At 44.4% G+C, this 23526-nt stretch overlaps 1 long non-coding RNA gene across 1 annotated transcript; it reads left to right on the top strand.

The window, feature by feature from the left end:
- Positions 1–5734: 5734 nt before the first annotated feature.
- LOC123729667 (uncharacterized) lies at positions 5735–22846 on the top strand. The gene is made up of 3 exons (XR_006761333.1): positions 5735–6452; positions 6591–7778; positions 20890–22846. It is a non-coding gene; the product is annotated as an uncharacterized lncRNA (long non-coding RNA).
- The last annotated feature ends 680 nt before the right edge of the window (positions 22847–23526 follow it).

Here is a 23526-nt window from a genome sequence, read left to right as displayed (position 1 = left end):
ACCTCCGGACAGGGCCAAACAGGCAGGATATAACCCCACCCACTTTGCCAAAGCACAGCCCCCACACCACTAGAGGGATGTCTTCAACCACCAACTTACCGTCCTAAGACAAGGCCGAGTATAGCCCACAACGATCTCCGCCATGGCACATCCCAAGGGGGGGCGCCAACCCAGACAGGAAGACCACGTCAGTGACTCAACCCACTCAAGTGACGCACCCCTCCTATGGACGGCATGGAAGAACACCAGTAAGCCAGTGACTCAGCCCCTGTAAAAGGGTTAGAGGCAGAGAATCCCAGTGGAAAGAGGGGAACCGGCAAGGCAGAGACAGCAAGGGCGGTTCATTGCTCCAGCCTTTCCGTTCACCTTCACACTCCTGGGCAAGACTATACTTAATCATAGGACCTACTGAAGAGATAAGTCTTCAGTAAAGACTTAAAGGTTGAGACTGAGTCTGCGTCTCTCACATTGGTAGGCAGACCATTCCATAAAAATGGAGCTCTATAGGAGAAAGCCCTACCTCCAGCCGTTTGCTTAGAAATTCTAGGGACAATTAGGAGGCCTGCGTCTTGTGACCGTAGCGTACGTGTAGGTATGTACGGCAGGACCAAATCGGAAAGATAGGTAGGAGCAAGCCAATGTAATGCTTTGTAGGTTAGCATTAAAACCTTGAAATCAGCCCTTGCCTTAACAGGAAGCCAGTGTAGGGAGGCTAGCACTGGAGTAATATGATCAAATTTTTTGGTTCTAGTCAGGATTCTAGCAGCTGTATTTAGCACTAACTGAAGTTTGTTTAGTGCTTTATCCGGGTAGCCGGAAAGTAGAGCATTGCAGTAGTCCAGCCTAGAAGTAACAAAAGCATGGATTCATTTTTCTGCGTCATTTTTGGACAGAAAGTTTCTGATTTTTGCAATGTTACGTAGATGGAAAAAAGCTGTCCTTGAAACAGTCTTGATATGTTCTTCAAAAGAGAGATCAGGGTCCAGAGTAACGCCGAGGTCCTTCACAGTTTTATTTGAGACGACTGTACAACCATCCAGATTAATTGTCAGATTCAACAGAAGATCTCTTTGTTTCTTGGGACCTAGAACAAGCATCTCTGTTTTGTCCGAGTTTAAAAGTAGAAAGTTTGCAGCCATCCACTTCTTTATGTCTGAAACACAGGCTTCTAGCGAGGGCAATTTTGGGGCTTCACCATGTTTCATTGAAATGTACAGCTGTGTGTCGTCCGCATAGCAGTGAAATTTAACATTATGTTTTCGAATGACATCCCCAAGAGGTAAAATATATAGTGAAAACAATAGTGGTCCTAAAACCGAACCTTGAGGAACACCGAAATTTACAATTGATTTGTCAGAGGACAAACCATTCACAGAGACAAACTGATATCTTTCCGACAGATAAGATCTAAACCAGGCCAGAACTTGTCCATGTAGACCAATTTGGGTTTCCAATCTCTCCAAAAGAATGTGGTGATCGATGGTATCAAAAGCGGCACTAAGATCTAGGAGCACGAGGACAGATGCAGAGCCTCGGTCTGACGTCATTAAAAGGTCATTTACCACCTTCACAAGTGCAGTCTCAGTGCTATGATGGGGTCTAAAACCAGACTGAAGCGTTTCGTATACATTGTTTGTCTTCAGGAAGGCAGTGAGTTGCTGTGCAACAGCTTTTTCAAAATGTTTTGAGAGGAATGGAAGATTCGATATAGGCCGAAAGTTTTTTTATAATTTCTGGATCAAGATTCGCCTTTTTCAAGAGAGGCTTTATTACTGCCACTTTTAGTGAGCTTGGTACACATCCGGTGGATAGAGAGCCGTTTATTATGTTCAACATAGGAGGGCCAAGCACAGGAAGCAGCTCTTTCAGTAGTTTAGTTGGAATAGGGTCCAGTATGCAGCTTGAGGGTTTGGAGGCCATGATTATTTTCATCATTGTGTCAAGAGATATAGTACTAAAACACTTTAGTATCTCCCTTGATCCTAGGTCCTGGCAGAGTTGTGTAGACTCAGGACAATGGAGCTTTGGAGGAATACCCAGATTTAAAGAGGAGTCTGTAATTTGCTTTCTAATGATCATGATCTTTTCCTCAAAGAAGTTCATAAATGTATTACTGCTGAAGCGAAAGCCATCCTCCATTTGCGAAGGCTGCTTTTTAGTTAGCTTTGCGACAGTATCAAAAAGAAATTTCGGATTGTTCTTATTTTCCTCAATTAAGTTGGAAAAATAGGATGATCGAGCAGCAGTGAGGGCTCTTCGATACTGCACATGTCCTGTGCGTCTTGCTTGTTGAAGAAAAAATCTTTGTCTAATCCGAGGTGAGTGATCGCTGTCCTGATATCCAGATGCTTTTTTTTGCCGTAAGATACGGTAGCAGAAACATTATGTACAAAATAAGTTACAAATAACGCGAAAAAACCCCACATAATAGCACAATTGGTTGGGCGCCCGTAAAACTTCTGCCATTTCTTCCGGCGCCATTTTGATGGGGATTTGGGTCTGACTATACTCTTCAATGCCATTGGATGAGTCCCGGAACATATTCCAGTCTGTAGCATAGCATCCACGTCATCTGACCACTTCTGTATTGAGTGAGTCACTGATACTTCCTGTTTTAGTTTTTGCTTGTAAGCAGGAATCAGGAGGATAGAATTATTGTCAGATTTGCCAAATGGTGGGCGAGGGAGAGGTTTGTATGTGTCTCTGTGTGTGGAGTAAATGTGGTCTAGAGTTTTTTTCCTCTGTTTGCACGTGACATGCTGATAGAAATTAGGTAAAACGGATTTAAGCTTGCCTGTACTAGGAGCTCCGCTTTTGGATGATCATTTTTCTTGTTTGCTTATGACCTTATATAGCTCGTTGAGTGCAGTCTTAGTGCCAACATCGGTTTGTGGTGGTAAATAGATAGCTACGAATAATATAGATGAAAACTCTCTTGGTAGATAGTGTGGTCCACGTCTTATCATGGGGTACTCTACCTCAGGTGAGCAATACCTCAAGACTTATTTAAAATTAGACATTGCGCACCAGCTGTTATTTACAAATAGACACACACCCCCACCCCTCGTCTTACCAGACGTAACTGTTCTTTCCTGCCGATGCATGGAAAACCCAGCCAGCTCTATATTATCTGTGTTGTCGTTCAGCCATGACTAGGTTAAACAATAGATATTACAGTTTTTAATGTCCCGTAGTTAGGATAATCTCAAACGGAGATCATCCAGTTTGTTTTCCAGTGATTGCACGTTGGCCAATAGAATGGATGGTAGGTAGAGGCGGGTTACCCACTTGCTGACGAATTCTCACAAGGCACCCCGATCTCTGCCCTTTGTATTTCCGTCTTTTCTTAACGCGAATTATGGGGATTTGGGCCTGGTCTCGGGGAAGCAGTATATTCCTTGCGTCGAACTCATTAAAGAAAAAATCTTCGTCCAGTCCGAGGTGAGAAATCGCCTGTTCTGATATCCAGAAGCTCTTTTCAGTTATTAGAGACGGTAGCAGAAACATTATGTACAAAATCAGTTACAAACAATGCGAAAAACAAACAAAATAGCTCAGTTGGTTAGGATCCCGTAAAACAGCAGCCATCAAGTTCGTCGCCATTATCCAGCTTGAGCTAGCTACCGATCTAGCATACGAACTTGGGAGCACAGAGTAGATTCTCCATATGATGTTGAGAAATAGTGCATTGTTGGTAGTTTAATAGATATTCGGAAATAAATAAATACATATGTAATAATCCAAAAAAATAACTATGTTTGTAGTTATAGTTCGTGACTTCAACTAAGTTACTAAGTCTGTGTTGTTACTTTGGTGAGTAAAAACTCATACTTCCTAACCTTTAAGGTTTGGGAAATGGTTAAAAAAGAAAACATGTAAAACAAGTGCCTAGCACTGGGATTGGACCTGCGATCCTCGGAGCCGCAGCCATAGCAAGCCACGAGCCTACTAGATTGTATTAGGTGCTCGCAATGCCCCTAGTGGACGGTATTGAAGGCATCTCTCGTCATCCTGGAAACCTGGACAAACGTCTAATACTGCAGTGGATCTGGTGTGACCTGGCTGGTATTTGTGCGTGTTTGTGTGTGTGTGGTATTCAAAGTGGGACTCTAATAAAGCTAGCCGCTGCCATGGCAACCAGGGTGGAGGCTAACTCATTCTCTGTGTCTGGGGGTCCAACATTGCTTGGCCATGACACACACACACACACACACACACACACACACACACACACACACACACACACACACCTTAGGCGTGACGAATGGCTCTGATGGACATGGTCATGTGGAGTCGAGCCCTCAGCCCCAGAGGGGCCAGACAAAGCCCTGTGATACACACACACACACACACACACACACACACACACACACACACACACACACACACACACACACACACACACACACACACACACACACACACTCTCACACACACACATACACTCATACACACACACATACACATACACTCACACACACACACATAGATTGTGAAAAAGTCTGTGGCTTCCTACGAAATTTCAGGGGAAACTCACTGACTGTTACCCTATTGAAGAAACGAGACAGTCTCACTTACACTGTATCACTATGAGGACATCCTACTGGGGACAGAATGGTGACAGTGTGACAGAAACACAGGACCATTCTCTTTTTGATAGGTTTATTGCATTTATAATCTCTGAGTACACAACTCTTTGGAGGAAAGACACACACACATGCACCTACTCACACAAATCACCCCCAACATTTGTTCCTAGAACCCCCTCACTCTTGTCAATCATAGCAGTGGAAAAGGGCACTGGCTTCTCAGCAGCCACTCACCATGATCTGTAAACAATATTACCCATGATTCTCCAGAGGTGTGGGGGAGGGATGGTGACGGCCGTGCTCTACCTGACATTTAAGAAAGGCAGTTTCCATAAACACACGCACACAATTTGTTTTTCATAACCACAGAGATGATGACAAACAATAGAGAATCGTTATTATTATCAAGAACACCGACAGATTCTTTGTGATTCAGAGGAAATGTAATGATATCAGTGTCAGTGTGTATAGAAAGCAATGATGTTATAATACCCTGTTAAACCTGGAATCAATAGGAATTGAATCAGAAAGTGTTAGTGAGGTAAATGTGAGACAACACCAAACCTATTGGTCTTGGGTTCTCTTGAGATAAATTAGATTATAAATATGAATATTTAGGCAAAAATAATGATTTTCTAGTGATCCCTTGAGTCCTGCTTAGTAGAGAGTGACTGGCAGCACACACACACACACACACACACACACACACACACACACACACACACACACACACACACACACACACACACACACACACACACACACACACACACACACACACACACACACACACACACACACACACACACACACACACACACACACACAGAGAGAACAATGCAAACCAGCCAAGAAGGACAGTCTATTCACTGACATAAGCAGACTGTAGAGGACGCCTGCTAGTCTGATATACCCCCTCCTCATACTCCTCCATCCTTCTTTCACTCACTCTCTCTCTCCTCTCCCTCTTTCTTTTTATTTTCCTCTCCCTACTTCAGTACCTCCCTTTCCCTCCCTCACTCACCACTCCTTCCCTCACTCACTTATTTTCTATCTATCCCTTTGACCTCTCCCTAACTCCCTCCCTCCCTCCTCCCTGTATTAGGATTCTACTCCTTGCTCAGCCCAGTCTTTGTGAGTGGGTTAGCCAAGCGTGTCACAGTGAGAACCAGTGAATGGTAATGAACTGTGTGTGTGTGGTGGCGGGGGTGGGTGTCTCAGAAAAGGAGGGAGTATTCAGTGAGTATGAGGGCAGAGCCAGCAGAGAGAGGGAGAAGAGCGGATAGAGGAACGAGAGCGGAGAGAGGGAGGAGAGCAGACAGAGAAGGAACAAGGCAGTCGGCTGACCACTCCATCCATCCCTCCTTTCTCTTTCTCCTCTTCTGCTTCAGTGACGGGGTAGTGGAGGTGTGTGTGGGAAAGGAAACCCTCCCTCCACACGCAAACAGACCACTGCTCCTCATCCCTTCCACCTGCCTCCATCCCTCTCCCTTCTCCCATTGTCATTACTACCTCCACCTCTGTCTCATTCCTTCTCACTCCATCCCATCATCCATCTATCTCTCTATCGCTCTTTCTTTCTCTCCAGCCCCCACGTCCTTCTAACCCACACGCTCTGTGTCACCTCCGTGGTGAAGAAAATGATCGTCGAACAAGCTGGAAAAGGTAGAGGAGAGGACAGAGAGAGGAGAAAGAGAGGAAGGGTGAACTCTGTCCATTCAAAACACTCCAGACTTTCCCGTTTCCCTGATGGATTATCGCCAGCCCCACGGACAGAAGGAGGAGTGGAGGAGAAAAGAAAAAGACCAATAGAGGAAGAGAGAAGACAAGAATTGAGCTCTGGACAGCCAGTTCGCCTAAAGGGTATGGTTAAAAAAAACTTCAATCATTTTCCTAATAACTTCAGCTCCTTTATGTCCCTTCGGTGTTTTTCATTTCAGTTTAATTTCTCTCCCTCTCTTTCTCTCTCTCTTTTCCCTCCTTCCCTCTCTCCCACCCCAGCCTTGTCTGCAGGCTGTGCTTGGGACTCTGGCTAATTGTGGAGTATTCTCAGGACTCCAGCGGAGGAGAGAGAGAGAGATGCTCTCTCTTTCTTTTCATTCTAATTAATTCCCCTCTATGCAAACACTCAAAGAGCCTTTCTCTTTGAGGGCGATAATTTCATATTCTGTTCATATCATTATTTTCCATTTGTTTTTTCCACACATACTGTACCTGTAGGCTGCCACTCAAAAAGAAAAAGAAAAAAACCATACAAAAACTCTCTGACATCCCTAGGGGGTTTGGGAGTGGGTGTACAACACAAGACAATGCCGGTGTGAACTGGACGTGCTTGGACAGAAAAATTAGAGAATGAACGTGAGTGTGAGAGATAAAACATAATAGTGTGGAGTCTACTAGAAAGAAGCATTTCCCAGAGTGGTGTGAGGGAAGAAAGCAAGGAAAATACTGTTTTCACCTCAGGTCTAACCAGTGCTGTGGATAGACAGAGTAAGACATCGGTCCCTGCTCATCGGTCCCTGCTCATACAACACCGAGACTGAGAAGAATGCACAAGACTGAGGAGAGAACGGACGGACAAACACACAGACAAGTCAGCCCTCCGACCCCAACCGCATTCTGGTCCATCTCTGTTAGGGTACAGCGCCCTACACACACATACTCTTACTCTCACACATACACACACTCATACTCACACTCATACACAGACACAAAAGAACCTTGGCTTCGTCTGGGACTCTTTTCTTTTCAGAATTATTTATTTTCTAGCACCCATTTTTTCCCCTCTCTGCCCCCTTCTCTCCCTGTCTCTCTCCCATCTCTCCTCCATCTCTCCTTATAGACTCTGAGAACACCATATCTCCACTACACAGACCTCTACACTTCCTGATTCTTACATTGATTGGTCTTTCAGTTCCTCCCTTCTACATATCTCTACTTCTCTTTCTCTCCCTTTCCCTCTTTTTCTTACCATTCTTCTTTCTCTATTTTTCTCTCTCTGTCTCTCTCCCTCTCTCACACTCCTTTGCTTTCCTGCCCCCTCGTCACACCTCACTCCCTCTCTCTTCTCCTACCGCTCCCTCACTTGCCCAGTCTCATTGTCTTCACAAACAGCAGTGTTAGTGTGTGTGTGTACGGGGGAACCAATCCATTCTGCAGCAGTTACCACGGAGCACAGGGAAGCCTGAGGTGAGTACGCACCAATCCTTACCCATATCGTATACTCTTCTGTGTTTGGTGTCACCTGAGGGCAGTATGTGTGTTTTGTGTGTGGTTTTGTGTTTTTGTGTGTGTGTCTGTGTGTTTTGTGTGTCTGCGCTTTTTTTCTGTTTCTGTGTGTATTATCATTAATGGTGTATCAAAAGGCGATAATTGTGGCACTTCACTTTAGTCCCCATGGAATGGTATGTGGAATACGAGGTATGACTGTGGTTGACGTGTGTTTGTGTGTGTGTGTGTGTGTGTGTGTGTGTGTGTGTGTGTGTGTGTGTGTGTGTGTGTGTGTGTGTGTGTGTGTGTGTGTGTGTGTGTGTGTGTGTGTGTGTGTGTGTGTGTGTGTGGCGCCACAAGGTGAGACTGACTGGGACTACACGCGCTCTGCTTATGAATTACTGACCATGGCTTTAGCTTCACTCCCTGCTAATTCACATTAAGCATGTAGACACACACACACACACACACACACACACACACACACACACACACACACACACACACACACACACACACACACACACACACACACACACACACACACACACACACACACACATGCACACACCACATTCCATGGCAGATTTAAGTATTTCCCAGGGGTGAACAAGAATAGACCTAATTCTAAATCAGGACTGAGCAGAGAGCTCGTGCTCAAACTCAGCCAGGTCACCCGTGATACAAGTAAGTATTCAATGTCCATCCATGTCTGAAGACGTTGGGAGATGAGGTTGAAACCGGCCACAAGGGGCAACAGTGAGCGCTGTTACCTTCAGTAGGTTTCGGGTTTGCTGAGGCGTTGTGGACGGGGATGATGGATGGGCGTAAGCATCTGCATCTGGTACCAAAGGTTGCAAGTTTGAATACAGCGATAGAAAGTTGTTTTGAGATTTTTGTTTTAAGCCTATCCCAAACCTTAACCCTCACCTTAACCATTCAGTGTTAATGCCTAACCTTAAGATTTTGGAGTTAATGCCTAAACTTAATCCTAACATTAAAAATTCAGAGTTAATGCCTAAACTTAATCCTAACCTTAAAAATTCAGAGTTAATTCCTAAACTTAACCTTTAACACTTTGAAATTTGACGTTTGCAACAACTTCGAAATTTGATGTTTGAGAAAGATGGATGAACGTCTAATTCTGACGTGAGACTGTGAGAGCTAGTTGCCCAAACTACTCTCATAGCACTTGTAGCCCTGGAACACACACACACACACAGACACACACATACGCATGAACACAAAAACAAACCCACACACACGCACACGTGACACACAAACACACACATTTCAGCTCAGCTGCTGCACAATTTCAACAAATTTCAAGTTCCTGATTCAAATTTCCTGGTGTTTTCAGGAGCTTATTAGGAGCCTGCTACTATAGTCCAGCTAAAATCCCAATGAGATCTGAGATGAGGATTAGAACAGGGGTTTTACCGTCTGAGTCAACCACAGATGTGGTTGTAAAATCATTGTGAGTTGGCAGATTCGACATCACACAAATCCTGTAGTGTGTGTGTGTGTGTGTGTGTGTGTGTGTGTGTGTGTGTGTGTGTGTGTGTGTGTGTGTGTGTGTGTGTGTGTGTGTGTGTGTGTGTGTGTGTGTGTGTGTGTGTGTGTGTGTGTGTGTGTGTGTGTGTGTGTTGTGTGTGTGGGGGGGGTAAAGGTATAGGAAGAGAGGAAGAGATTAGGAGAAGCAGTGAAGGCCAGATCCAGTTACAACTAAATGGGATAACGGCAAAGAAATGATAGTGTAGTGAAACAGAAGGAGCGAGGAAAAGGAAGAACAGGAGGAATGAGAGTGAAGTGGGAAAACAGGAAGAGGATGAAAGAGAAAATGTCTAGTGAAGAGAGAAAAAAGGATAAAAACAGAGGTGGAGGGAGAGTGAAGTCTCAACTGTAAAGGCCAGTGAGTGTTCTTCAAAGCAAGTGTGAGTGAAGTCAAGCCAAAACTCATTCATTCACACGCTTCCCCCTTCTCTCTCTCTTTTACTGCAGCCAGGGAGCAAGCAGAGAGGGAGAGAACGAGGGACATAGGAAAATCCATTCGTTCACACGCTCCCTCTCTCTAGCACTGAGCCAGGTAGAGGGAGGGAGGAAAGGGGGGAGGTGGAGGAGGTGGAGAGAGAGGGAGAGTTGTAGGAAGAAAGCGAGGGATAGAGGAAGAGAGGAAAAACATCTCTGGCATTGCATAGCTCTACTCACCATCTGATCAGTAATGATTTTGCATCATCTTACACACAGAGAAATAATTTCAGTTCTGCCAATTAAATGATTGCTAAATAACACTCTGAGTCAACAAAACATTAATCAGTTGATTGTCTTCCCTCCTCCTCCATCTCCTCTCCCCTCCTCCTTCTCCTCCTCCGCCTCCTCCCTTCCTCTATCTATGCCTAGGTGAGAGAATGTGTGATATGCTGCAAGGGCAGTATTGGGACAGATAAAGCTGGTTTAGCAAGATGAAATACACGCACGCACACACACACACACACACACACACACACACACACACACACACACACACACACACACACACACACACACCCATTGGGATGAAAATTGAGGTAGCTTCCAGTTCCTCTGCATGTGCAGCAAGATTAATGAGCTGTCATCAGCTAATCAGGTCAGCCAGTGGGAGGGCTACGGAATACCAAAAAGCAGAGTGAGCCAGTGTAGGTCAATGCTGTGTGTGTGTGTGTGTGTGTGTGTGTGTGTGTGTGTGTGTGTGTGTGTGTGTGTGTGTGTGTGTGTGTGTGTGTGTGTGTGTGTGTGTGCGTGTGTGTGTGTGTGTGTGCGTGTGTGTGTTTGCGCCTGTACGTGTGTGCATTCATGTGTGTATGAAAGTAGGTGTGTGATTGCGTGGAAAGGGTTGCTGTGAGAGATTGAGAGGGAGGATGCCCTGATTAGCAGTGAGCTTTTTAAAGTTCTCTCCTCCTCCTCAAGCGTGTTCCTCCCTCCCTCCTTCAACAAGCTCTCACAGTCTCATTGCAGAATTAGACATTCATCCACGTTCTGCAAACATCACATTTTGAAGTGTTTTTGTTGCTCCTGCTGCTCTGTATCGTTCCATTTCTCCAAACGTCACATTTCGAAGTAAAGGGTTAAGTTTAGGCACACATTACGAATAGTTAAGGTAATGGTTAATGTTCAGGATAGGGTTAACCCACTCCCCCCCGGGATTTAATACACAACCTTCTGATCCAGAGTCATGGGATTACGTCCATCCACCATCCACGTTCACAAGGCCCTAGCAAAACCCAAGTCTACTTGATGGTAATAGTGCTCACTGTTGCCCCTAGTGGCTGGTTTTGAAGGCATTTCCCGACGTCCTCAGGACATGGACAGACGTCCAATTTCAACATCAATCTTGAACAACCTGGCTGCCCTCCTTAGCTGGCTATTTCATCATCCCTCTCTACCTCTCTGTCTTTCTCAAAATGTTCTCTCCAAAGTCCTCATTTGGGGTACAGAGCAGGTGTGTGTGTGTGTGTGTGTGTGTGTGTGTGTGTGTGTGTGTGTGTGTGTGTGTGTGTGTGTGTGTGTGTGTGTGTGTGTGTGTGTGTGTGTGTGTGTGTGTGTGTGTGTGTGTGTGTGTTTGTGTGAGTGAGTGAGTGTGTAAGGGGTCGGGGCTACACGTCGACATCCTTTGATCACTAATCCTTTCTCTAGCCAGCCTTTTTATCCCTCTTTCTTCTGGTTCTGTCCATCTCCTGTCCTCTCTTCTCTCGTTCTGTGTGGCCCATTGCCACGTCTACATTGTGAGCAGCTTACAGAGAGCTATCTGGGGCAGGCTGCCCTCTCTCTTTCTCTCCCTCCCTCGGTCTAGCTCTGCTGCTCTCTTATTCTCTCTTTTCGTGCCTGCTTAAAGAGATCTATGCTGAGCTGACATCAATTCCTCATTCAATAGTCATTTTATTTTCCCCGACTCCTCTCTCCCCTCCTCCCTCTCTCCCCTCGCTTTTTGAGATCACTGTGACCTTTATCTCTTTCTTTCTTTCTCTCTCTTCCCAGACTGAAGTAATCCCTCCAGCCCATACTTAGCTCTGACACTCGTTCTCTCTCTTTCTGCTCTTTTTACACATTCCTCTCTTTCCTTCTTGCCCTTTCCTCTGCGGCTGGTGTCTGTGAGTTGAGCTGGGTGACGGACAAAGGGTTGGGTTGACTCAAAGTGCCCCAGTCATTACTGGTATCAGCCTATATTCAGCACGTTATTGAGTAGTCTATCAGCTATCAATTGTAAGGGACAGGATCAAGGTGAAACAGAGCTTACAGCTGCAGTCGGGCCACTTGTAATATTCTTTGATAGTGTGTGCTTAATCCTCTGTAATTGAGGGTAGAACAGCTCTTGTTCTCTGTGTTTCTATCCTCTACCCAAAGGAAGGAGGAGTTGAGCCAGTCTATGGTGTATATAGGGGGCAGTTAAATGGACTCCGAGCGCAGGAAGGAGGTGTGTGTGTGTGCACGTGTGCGTGCATGTGTGTCCAGTAGAGAGAGAAAGCCCCTGTGTGGTTGTGTGAATGGGGTCTTTGTTAGCAGAGCTGAGAGACAGTGAGCCGTGAGAGAGACTCGGACACACAGTATTACCTGACAACCCCCCTCTCTCCCCCATCACCCAAGCAACCCTGTGCCCCCAATCTACACATACACTCTCACACAAACATACATTTACACACACACACCTGAAATACCTCATCCTGTGCTATAATACATTTCCCCCTTCTCTCTATATCTCACTCTATACCGCCTCTCTACGTTGCTCCCTCTTTAGCTATTCCTCCCTTTCCCTCTAGATCGCCTTCTCTCTTTTTTTCTGTCTTTGTGTTTGAACAACTGAAACTGTTTTCCTGTTCCTGGCCCTCTGCTTTATCTGACCAGGTGGAGGGGAGGAGGGGGCTGTTGGCTTACCTGGGGCTAATACACAGAGAGCACTGTGTGTGAGAAGAGAGGGGGCGGGAGAAGAGGGAAAGAGAGAGAGCAAAAACAGGTGCATACAGAAGGAAGGGGTTTAGGGCAGTAGATATCAGAAACGGCAACTCTTTTATGTTTTCTTGAGTAGTCTTAACAAAAGGAACATAGGTTTTTACAGGAATGGGAATGCGAACTCTCAGACAGTCACAAGACTTCCTTTATCATTTCCTGTGGAAAGACATGGAGAAGAGGGTGAATACAGCATGAGATACGGAGAGGTAGAGGAGAAGGTGGAGAGGTAGAGTATCTGGTGTGGTCTGTTATATGGGTATTGTCTGATATTGACTGATGCATATGGAATTTATGATTTTGAGTGTGAATCTGATTGTAGATTTAGTGTGCAGAAGACATCATGCAATGGGTGAATGATAATCTTAGCTAAGTCTGTGGTGTCTTGTAATGCATTGAGTGGCTGAGGCAGCGAGCAGGGAAAGCAATGAAATAGCTACCTTCACATTCTCTCTGTATGTCTCACTCTCCTCTGCTCCCCTTCCCCTCTTCCTACCTCTCCCATTTCCTTCCCCTATCTTGCCCTCCGCTACCTCCCAATCTATCCTTTCTTTTCACTCTCCCGACTTCCCGTCTATCTCTATCTCTCCTTCTCCCTCCTATCTTCCCTTGTCTCAGTGTTCTTGCTTCTATCGCAAACGTAGACCGGCAGTCAGTGGCGTACCAAAGTTTGGTTGTTTTAAAGCACATTTCTGCTGTTTTAAAGATAATTTCCTGTAATTCTGCATGTATTTTATTGCAATGGGGCACAGATTAATATGTGAAGTTTTATAGTTAATCTCATGCTATTTTACACATTTTCCATGAGGCAGAGAGAAAACTTTGCAGTTTTCTTGGTAATCTTGTGCTATTCTACACATTTTGCATTTTTTTATATAATTTCCTGCAATTCTACACACCATTCCGGGGCTGCGGGGATGTGTGGTACACCAGTGCCATCAGTGACTCATAGACCGTCAGTGACTCACAAAGTGATTTCCCCTAATTTTCTGTCTTTGAAATTCTGTTGTAGTTTTGAGGCTAACTGTTCTGTTCAGAGTATTACGTGTCCTAACTCATATCATTATTAGACGAATGGCCATACATTCATTTGAACTTAGAATTGATTAAGGTATAGCCCATACTCTATGATACAGCCGATATGACATAACCAATGGTGCATGGTTGGATGTGAATGGCTTAGGCCGGAGAACACAGGGACAGTATTGTCTATATGTAAGGAGGGGCTTCAACAAGGGAATGGTCCAATGTGTGTGTGTGTGTGTGTGTGTGTGTGTGTGTGTGTACATGTTTGTGTATGTGGAGGGTACAGGAGACTGCAGTAATCTCGGACTTCTCTGAAGTGATGAAGCTGGTTGGAATATGTCTGGAAGACAGGACGTCACATTTGATCCCAACGTGCCACCGGAGTTATTTAGGGACTCTGGGGGATGACTCATAACACCCCTTGCTCCCCCCACCCCCTTGTCTGCCCCTCACTTCAATTTCCTTTCTCCCTTTCTTCTCCCTTCTCCCCCTTTCTTCACCTGCCTCCTCTTTCTCCGGGGGCAAAGATCGTTATGTGTCTTATCTAGAGGTCTCATCACTCACAGCCCTGTTATCACTGCAGCCAGGGCACTGCTCGCTTCTCTCCTCCTTTCGCAGGAAAGTAATCCATTTTTTAACCAAGGGAGGGATGAAGGGAAGGGGGGGCGGAGACGTTCGACCTGTCTGGAGAGCCTCCGTTTCTTTTTTTGTTTGATTTGTTTTATTTAGAAGGGGCATTGACGCAGGCTGTACCAATGTAATCAATCCATTTTAGAATGTCACAACGGGTTCTGGAAATAAAATCTGCACAAACATGCACACACAGACACTCACACACATTTCTCAGTCTTATCACTACTGTCATGCGTGTGGACTCAGACAGCCAGTTTGCCTAACAAAGGCAGCAGAGTCTGGATTATATCTGTGTCCGTGTGTATAAATAATGTATAATAAGCTAATACGCTTTCCGTATTCTGTTAAACTTGCCTTGCTGTTGACAATAGGGATCAGTTTAAGGATTCTGTCACTCAAATTCAAGGCCTTTGCTTATCAGCACACATACACATGCACGTGAATGCACACACACAAACAGATAATTGTGACCCGTTTCAGAAAACTTGGCATAAGTCACGGGTTTGAACGTACCGTTTCAACGTACTTTTTGGGCAGAAATGCCTTCTCAAAAATGTGAACTTTCATGTGCCTTAATAACAAACTTGTATGCCATCTATAAATAGAAATACAATTGTTAAATTTCGAGCCTAGTTGGTTTAGCCACAGAAAAAGGAAGCAGCCTTCCCGCTAGCCATGATTGGCTAAGATAATGAGTGGGCTAGATATGCTGAGAGATGAGTTTTGATTGGTCTGCCATATAGCACGCTTCTGTCTATTTTAGCTGGTCAGTATGTCTAGGTAATCCTGTCTAACACTGCTTTTTAAAAAAACATATTGCGTAGTAAAACTGCACAAACCTAATGTCAAGTTAAAGTGTACCATTAGCAAGCTAACGTTAGCTGGCTGGCTCGATAGCTAATGTTACGTGTATGCTCTCCACTTTCTGGAGGACCAAGTTTTGAAATAATTTATGATCTCATTCTTCGTATCTCTGACGCGTTTGCTTGACTAGTTATAGCCTAATGTTAGCCAGCTAACATTCAACTTGGTTGGTTAGCTACCTGCAGATTCATGCTGGGTAGTAACATCATGAGTAGGGATAATGGTTAATTGTTTACCCAGCTAGCTAGCTTGCTAGCTACATGTCTTAACAAAAGACTCATCTTAGTGTGCGAGAGCGCAGAATAACTGATGAATTTATGAACGCTCAACATCCATTCAATATGGCCGGTGCCAGTAAACGTCGGCAAAAAAGCGTAATTAAATTGTTGCTAGCAGCACAGTTACAGTCACCAACGCTCGGGATAACATGAAATCAGCCTAACCAGCTCTGCTAGGGCAAGTAAAATGGTCAGAGTGGGGTGTTCTCTCATTATGTGTCTGGAAGTAGCTAGCAAGCCAGCCAATGTTAGCCAGTTAGCTTGGGTGCTTGGTTGCCGTTGTGAGGTCAGAACGTTCGGATCAACCCTACTCAGGTAGCAGGTAGCCTACTGGTTAGTGCGTTGGGCCAGTAACCGAAAGGTTGCTGGATCGAATCCCCAAGCTGATAAGGTAAAAATCTGTCTTTCTGCCCCTGAACAATGCACTTAATGCATTGTTCCCCAGTAGGCAGTCATTGTAAATAAGAATTTGTTCTTAACTGACTTGCCTAGTTAAATAAAGGTTCAATTAAAAAAATATATATAAAAACTCATCGACCAGAGTGTCGTGTGTGTGCTCTGAACATGAAATGCTCTGAATTTACGAAGCACAGTTGCAGTCACCAACGCTCTGGATAACATAAAACCTAACCAGCTCTGCTAGGGCAAGTAATGTTCAGTGAGCTGTTCTCTCTCATATAGATGTCTGCAAGTAGCTAGAAAGTTATCTTGGGTGCTTGACTGTTGTTCTTAGTACAGAACACTCGGTTCAACCCGTAAAGAGATGGGTGGGGCTAAAGCTTAAGAGGGTGTGAACGATGTTGAATGGGTGTAGACAAAGAAGGGCTCTCCAGTAGTAGTACCAAAACATTCAAAGGCCATTTTCTCAAAAGTGAGTTTACAAGTTTATCAACTTTTAATGCAAAATTACTTTCCCATTGTTACTCAACTGTAGTGTATGATATATCATTTTGTAGCTCAGAGTCTCTACTTTTCTCCATTGTAAAAAACACAATTTCAAATTTTGCTACATAAGACCGGTTGGAACCAGTCGGTCACAAAAGTGTATATGCAATTCGACCTGTTCACACCACAAAAACATTCGATGATTAAAGTTTTACTATGCCCTGTCTTCCTCTCTCAGTCACTCTGTCTCTCTCACTCTACTTTTACTATCTGTTTGTCACACCCCATTTCCCTCTCCCATTGCCTGCTTCATCCCTCCTCTTTCTCAGTCCCTCTCTCTTAACCGCTTTCAGTTTTAGGTAATGATATTTCAGGTCATTGTTCCTCCCGTCCCTCTCTCCCTCCTCTCTCCCCTATACCAGAGCCGGATTTGGGTTAGGAGGTAGAGGTCAGGGGCCTTACGTGCCCATTCGTAAATCCGTCCCTGTCCACTTCGCTCTCTATCCCTCTCTCTATCCCTACTCTCTCCCCTCTACTCCCTCTTTCCCTTTCTCTATCCCTCCTCTTTCCCCTCGACTCTATCCTGAAACTCTAGGAGCTCTAAAAAGAAGATTTTCTCCCAAACTACAAAACAACTCCTTGTTCTTTGGGATCACAGAAGGCCTCCTTGTATGTGTGTGTGTGTGTGTGTGTGTGTGTGTGTGTGTGTGTGTGTGTGTGTGTGTGTGTGTGTGTGTGTGTGTGTGTGTGTGTGTGTGTGTGTGTGTGTGTGTGTGTGTGTGTGCTTGCATGTATGCCTGCATGCGTATGTGTGTGGTATTACCTTTCCTACGCCTCTGATCATTGACTGATCCATATTCAACCTGTTAATAATGGACAGGGTTTTCTCATCTTCTGCCTAGCCTGTAACATAGCTCCAATAATTACTTCCCTCTAAACAAGATAGAAGGAAAAGACGATGACGCAAATAGTGAGAAGATAAAAGGATAGAATGCAGGAGAGGACAGATGGATACATCGGCAAGTTCATAAGAGAAGAAGGGTGGGAGGAGAGGAGAGAGTGAGCATGAGAGATGGAGAATGTAGAAGAGATAGGCATAATGTATTTGCAGGATTATATCATGATGTCAGATCTTAGATAGAGTTGAAGATGAAAGAGTGGCCGTAGCAGAGGGCTTCATGTACAAATGTTAGAATAAAGATGGAGCATTAGTTACAGCAGTAAAGCTACTGATTGAGACAAAGTGTTGAAGGGCATGGACGATAGGACAGAAATAAAGAAAGTGGTGGATGTGATAACATCTAGCTGTACCAGCTCTCACAGTCTCACGTCAGAATTAGACCTTCATCCATGTCATCAAATGCTACATTTCAAAGTTGTTGCAAAAGTCAAATTTCAAAGTGTTTAAGGTTCAGTTTAGGCATTAACTCCAACATCTTAAAGTGAGACATTAACTCTGAATGGTTATGGTAAGGGTTAAGGTTTGGGATAGGCTTAAAACGAAAATCTCAAAAACAACTTTCTATCTTGATTAAAACGGGCAACCTTTGGAATCAGAGGCAGATTCTTACGCCCATCCCCCATCCCTGTCCACAATGCCCTAGCAAAACCGAAAGGTAACTGCACTCACTTTTGCCCCTAGTGGCCGGTTTCTACGTCATCTTCCGACATCCTCAGACATGGGTGGATGTCGAATACTGACTCATATCATGGGTGACCTGGCTGGCGATAGAGTGTTGTTCCAGTATTATTGTAACTTCCTGCTGTGGTGACGAAGCTGTCAGACAAGCTGAACGTTTTAAAGTTGGAGAGAGTGAGAACGCTACACACAACATTTATATAGACAGAAACGCTAAGGTTAAGAGGATAGGATGCTCACAAGTACACACACACAGTCCAAATGGGGGTTGGGGAGGTGGGTGTCTCTTTAACTAACTCGCTGCTGTTTTCTATGGCTTTCTATTCCTATGTGATTTTTTCTACTGTCACATAGGGTCCAAAGCCATTGGGTACAGAGTGGAACCTCTGCTATGTCACACACACAAACACACACATTCACACTGCAGGGACTAAAGCCATCGGGTACGAAGTGGAACATCTGCTAACGAAGGGGGAGAAGGGGAGAGGAGGAGAGGAATGGGGTGAGGTTGTCAGGGCTTGAGGAAGGAGAGGTTGCAACTAAACTGCGAAAGTCAACACACGCACACACAGTGTGCCTGTAGGCAGCCCTGGCTCTGGGTCAGAGATAACTGCCCTTGTATGAGATGAACACTTCCTTAGGACACACACACACAAAACACACATACACCCCACACACACGCTAGTTGACGCTTGTTCGTGCTGACTCTGGTATCTAATGAAGCTCTCAGTTTTACCACCTGGCTCGTAATCTCAAAGCAACATGCGATTGGCTAATGGCAGGGAGGAAGAACTGTTAACGTGGTACTTTCTCTATCCCAACAAAAACCCTACTGCAACTGTGACTGTCAATCCATGTGTGAGAGTAAGAGAATTCTGACAGTTAAAATGACCACAAAGATGTGCGAAATTATTCCCCATGACATATCCATGGGCTACACGGTCTACAAAGAGGTTGTCAAATAATAGAAAGACTGAAGATGTCAATCAAGAAACCAGTGTTTAGTGCTGCATATCACTTGTTTTTTCAGTGCTCGTTCTTTAGGTCTCAGTCAGATGGGAAGTAATCTGTCATAATTCATTATTTCTGGCTTAACTCCTGATAATCATTTTTCCTGTAATGCTGTAGGGGGAATATCTGGTATTCAGAGCGGGTTGAAAAATTGGCTTTCCTCCTGCTTGAGTCACAGAGATCAATAAACTGTCAATGTATTCCTTACCGCATTGTGTGTGTGTGTGCGTGCGTGTTTGCATGTGTGCGCATGTTGGCAGAGTTATGGGCTGACCTATGGATTGCCACTCAGTAACTTTCAGAGTTTCCCACACAACAGATCAGGAATCTATTATCCTCAAATGTTCTAAACAAAAATTAATTTGATCTTTAATGTTTGAAAATCTCTGGAGTGTTTTTGCCTTCTGGATTAGAAGTTTGCCTACGGGATAAGAAGTTTGCCTACTGGATAAGTGCAGCAATATTTACTGACATGAAAATCTGATTCTATACTGAACAAAAATATAAACGCAACATGTAATGTGTTGGTCCCATGCTCCATGAGCTGAAATTAAAGATCCCAGAAATGTTCCATACGCACAAAAAGCTAATTTCTCTCTAATTTTGTGCACAAATTTGTTTACATCCCTGTTAGTGAGCATTTTTCCTTTGCCAAGCTAATCCAGTCCACCTGATAGGTGTGGCATATCAAGGAGCTGATTAAACAGCATGATCACTACACAGGTGCACCTTGTGCTGGGGACAATAAAAGGGCACTCTAAAATGTGCAGTTTTGTCACACAACATAATGCCACAGATGTCTCAAGTTTTGAGGGAGCATGCAATGTTGCCAGAGAATGTTATGTTAATTTCTCTACCTTAAGCCGCTTCCAACGCCGTTCTAGAGAATTTGGCAGTACGTGCAACCGGCCTCACAACTGCAGACAACGCGTAACCAGGCTTGCACAGGACCTCCACATCCGGCTTATTCACTTGCGGGATTGTCTGAAACCAGTCACCCGGACAGCTGATAAAACTGTGGCAGACAGCGTGTATGGTGTTGTGTGGGTGAGCGGTTTTCTGATGTCAACGTTGTGAACTGAGTGCCCCATGGTGGCGGTGCGGTTACAGTATGATATGGGCAGTAATAAGCCATGGAAAACAAACACAATTGCATTTTCTCGATAGCAATTTGAATGCACAGATATACCGTGATTGGTGTCGTGCCATTCATCCGCCGCCATCACATGTTTCAGCATGATAATGCACAGCCCCATGTCGCAAGGATCTGTACACAGTTCCTGGAAGCTGAAAATGAACCAGTTCTTCCACGGCCTGCATACTCACCAGACATGTCACCCATTGAGCATGTTTGGGATGCTCTGGATCAACGTGTACGACAGCGTGTTCCAGTTCCCGCCAATATCCAGCAACTTTGCACAGCCATTGAAGAAGAGTGGGACAACATTCTACAGGCCACAATCAACAGCCGGATCAACTCTGCAAAGAAGATTAATTACGCCGCATGAGAAAATGGAGGTCACACCAGATACTGACTGGTTTTCTGTTTCACGCCCCTAGCTTTTTTTTAAGGTATCTGTGACCGGCAGATGTATATTTGTATTCCTAGTCATGTGAAATCCATAGATTTGGGCCTGATTTATTTATTTCAATTGACTGATTTCCTTGTATGAATCATTGAAATTTTTGCATGTTGCATTTATATTTTTGTTCAGTGTACTTAACACCACCTCTCTGGGTCTCTGTCTCTCTCTCTCTCTCTCTCTCTCTGCAGGTATTACATGTGTCTCAATCAAACCATGCCCCAGTTCACCTTTGCCTGTTTCTGTGGTCTGCACGGCTTCTGCCGGAGACGGACGAAGAATAAAAATAAGAAAAGGGAGGAACAAGTGGAGATGGAGGAGAAACAGAGGGATCAGGAGACGGAGGTGTGAAGGAAGTCTCGGGGGACTTCACCCTCCTCTTCATCTTCTCAGAGACTCTGTTTTGGTCATAGTTGAAAAGCGTTTGAAACCCCTTCCTGTGTACCTCAGTCCTTGGGAATGAAGGCAGGATATCTTCACCAAACACATTCAGTACCACTGATTTTTACTCAATTTAACTTAAAACTGTGGTCTGTAATTTCTTTTAAAAAAATGTTACTCCATGTAGGCCAGTACACTTACAAAGTTCTGCCAAATTGAATTACAGATTGTGCCTTTTAGATGGGGAGATGGAACAGTATGTAATGATGGCATTCTTCTTTCTATGTCCAGATCCTTTCCAATTATTCACGCTGTGGTCCGTCTCTCCTCCACCCGAAGCAGCTGTCCAATCAGCAGTTTCACTGGACAGTATAGGTAGAGGTCAAAGGTTAAAACAAATGTTATTTACAATCTCCTCCACCAAGGGGACGGGCACACACATGTAAATTAAAGATACGCATGGGTCTGTAAATGTGACTCACTGCCTCGATTACAGTAGGTATTAAGTAACAAAATTATATATATATTTCTTTACATTGGATAAAAGTAGAGACTCAAAGGTAGAAAATGGTATATCATACACTGCAGTTGAGGAACAATGGGAAAGTAATTATATTTGAAAGTCGATAAACTTGTAACTCCACAATGAACCATAATTCCCAACTCATACAGTAATAGCAATACAAACTGATTGTCATAGTTAGCCACCATGCGTGAATCTGCAGGTAGCTAAAGCTAATCAACTATGTTCAATGTTAGCTAGCTAGCTAACATTGGCCTATAACTAGCAATGCAAATGGATTTCTGATATACTAATAATATTACTACACACGTAACGTTAGCTAGCGAGCCAACAAGCTAACGTTCGCTAGCCACCTAACATTATGCTTTAACTTGCAATGAGAATGACTTTCTAGCTAAATTAGAAACGTATAATATCTGAAATTTTAGCAAGTCTCTTTCCCGTATACATGGATGATCGCTTCATGGCAGACTGCTACCCCTTTAACGCCGTTTTGTTTGTAGTTACAGCTTGTTTGGCCCGCGTTGTGTCAAGTCACTCTGGTTCACACTGTCCGTAGTAGTAGTCCATCTAAACTTTTTCCCACTGATCTTTGTCTATAGCGCCTGCTAAAATTCAGGGCAGCAATGTTGTTGAGAGCAGTCCAACATTATATCTTTCAAAAAAGCCGTGGTAGCCAGGATTCACATACGAAGCAGCTCATGTTACAGACAGAAGCATGCTACATGGCAGATCAATCTGATCTCATCTCTCAGCATGTCCAGCCTATCCATTATCTCCGCCAACCCGGTCTTTTTCCGTGGCTAAGCCAACTAGGATCCTAATTTAACGATTGTATCCGTATTTATCAATTGCATGCCGTTTTTGTTATTAAGGCACATGAAAGTTTATATGTTCCAGAACGCATTTTGATAAAAAAATTATAACTTTCAAATGCCTCTCCTATGAAGTAGTGACGTGCGACATATGCCTAGCTTCTTGAAACGGTTTATAAATGCCACTGGTGGCGTTGGGACACTTGTCACCTGTCACCTGTTTAATATGGAAGTAGTGAATGTGATTGTGTGTGCATTGAGACTTCATTGCAACTGGAGCATTGAGAGTTTCAGCACCTAGATATTCATTTACTGCATAATGGCCTTTACACACACACACACACACACACACACACACACACACACACACACACACACACACACACACACACACACACACACACACACACACACACACACACACACACACACACACACACACATGCACGCAAACAAACACACACCCCTTCTCATTAGCCTGTGTAATTATGCATGGCACATCCAGTTGGCCAGTGGAGATGTAATTAACCTTTTCCTGCAGGAAACAGCAGTCTGGATGTCTGACACACACACACACACACACACACACACACACACACACACACACACACACACACACACACACACACACACACACACACACACACACACACACACACACACACACACACACACACACACGTCTGGTGTCATGGAAATAAAGCGTCAAAGACGACGTCTGGCATTCAATATTAATCCCCTCACGCATATTTACATCCAAGGTTTAAACTATTAATGTCAGATTACCTCTCCTCTCCCTTTATCTTCCACCCTTTCTCTCTCTCCTTCTTCTCGTCCCCAGCTCCTTCTCTGACTTTCTTTCACCTTCACTCTCCAGCTCTGTGTCTGTCTGTGTCTGGCTACACAAACCCCTTTCTCTCTTCCCTTCTGACTGTCTCTGTCTCCTTTTTCTCCTTTCTCAACCTCCTCAATCTCCTCTGTTCATCTCTTTATCTGTCAGTAAAACATGTTCTCTGGGCAGTGAGCATGGCCTTGCCTGGCTGGCACCTCCATAGATTAACACCAGCACTCGCTCAGGGAGCCCTCTCACCAAAACCACAAAAGCTGCT

Source organism: Salmo salar, chromosome ssa22 (assembly GCF_905237065.1).
Source record: "Salmo salar chromosome ssa22, Ssal_v3.1, whole genome shotgun sequence".
In the NCBI taxonomy this organism is placed as follows: Eukaryota; Metazoa; Chordata; class Actinopteri; order Salmoniformes; family Salmonidae; genus Salmo; species Salmo salar.
Note: the sequence above shows the minus strand (reverse complement) of the source record. Positions and strands in the feature narration are given on the sequence as shown.